Source organism: Penaeus monodon, chromosome 20, assembly GCF_015228065.2.
Source record: "Penaeus monodon isolate SGIC_2016 chromosome 20, NSTDA_Pmon_1, whole genome shotgun sequence".
NCBI classification, from domain to species: Eukaryota; Metazoa; Arthropoda; class Malacostraca; order Decapoda; family Penaeidae; genus Penaeus; species Penaeus monodon.
This window is the reverse complement of record NC_051405.1, coordinates 12,617,929-12,618,849: the sequence shown is the minus strand read 5'-3', so window position 1 is coordinate 12,618,849 and position 921 is coordinate 12,617,929. Positions and strand designations below refer to the sequence as shown.

At 37.6% G+C, this 921-nt stretch overlaps 1 protein-coding gene across 1 annotated transcript in view; it reads left to right on the top strand.

Annotated features, from left to right (window-relative positions):
* Positions 1-345: 345 nt before the first annotated feature.
* The window catches only part of LOC119585635 (soluble calcium-activated nucleotidase 1-like), a 13,438-nt gene continuing 12,862 nt past the window's right edge, over positions 346-921 (top strand). The window contains exon 1 of the mRNA XM_037934305.1: positions 346-490. The gene's annotated coding sequence lies outside the window, so the exon portion shown is untranslated. The remainder of the gene's footprint in view (positions 491-921) is intronic.

The window sequence follows — 921 nt, the reverse complement described above, 5'->3', positions numbered from 1 at the left end:
ACTTGTGCTTTTTCATGAATTCGTGAGTGTGGGGGGGGGGGTTCTAAATGCGAGAAAAAGGAAAAATCGATATTTTTCTTATGATCTGAACGATCGATATTTGACTTCATGTGTATAAAATTATATTACGTAATACAGTTTTCATACATTTCGTCTAGTTAATATAATTTATTATAGGAACTGTCTTTCCGGCGCTAGATTATCTGAGGAAATTTGATGAAAATGGAGTTGTAATCATGAAAATGCCGTTGTGTGAATGTCAAGTGTATTTTCAAATTGTTTTGTGCGACACATGCTTAAAAATGTAATATTACAAATATCTGCGAGGCGAATAGTGACCCCGTGCAAGGAAGACAAACATGCCACGTACGACAGCTGATCGAGTCTTGACCACACATATCACAAGGACACCTGTAGAGCACCTGTATCCGGGCTTTACACACCTGTCCAGCCGCAGCTATCATGAGCCGGACTTTTTTAGCAAAGGAAGGTGAGTTTTGGAGTGTTTAAAGCATATGAGGTACCATATTTGTGCAGAAAGAGGACAGTTTATTCCAGATTCCGAATTGTTCTTAAATCAAAGGGAGAATATCCTAGGTTTCACTTCCTGTTACGAAATTTATAATCGGTTCTTAAGATTACTAAGATTTTTAACAACATTCATTTGCCAGGGACGAGGCTACGTGTAGAATAATGTTGATCCCCTTTTTTAAACTGAGAAGCATCCAGCTGCATTGTCTTTGGTCCTCGCAAGACTATTGACTGTATGGCAGATAGAGACTTCCAGTCACAAAGAAATTATGTATTAAAGATGAAGGTTTAAAAGTGGCTGGAAGAATTCACTTGAGATGGTAATTTTTTACAATACCTTCATCACAATATTGGTATGGACAGATTCTTTTCACCCTCTAGTATACATAC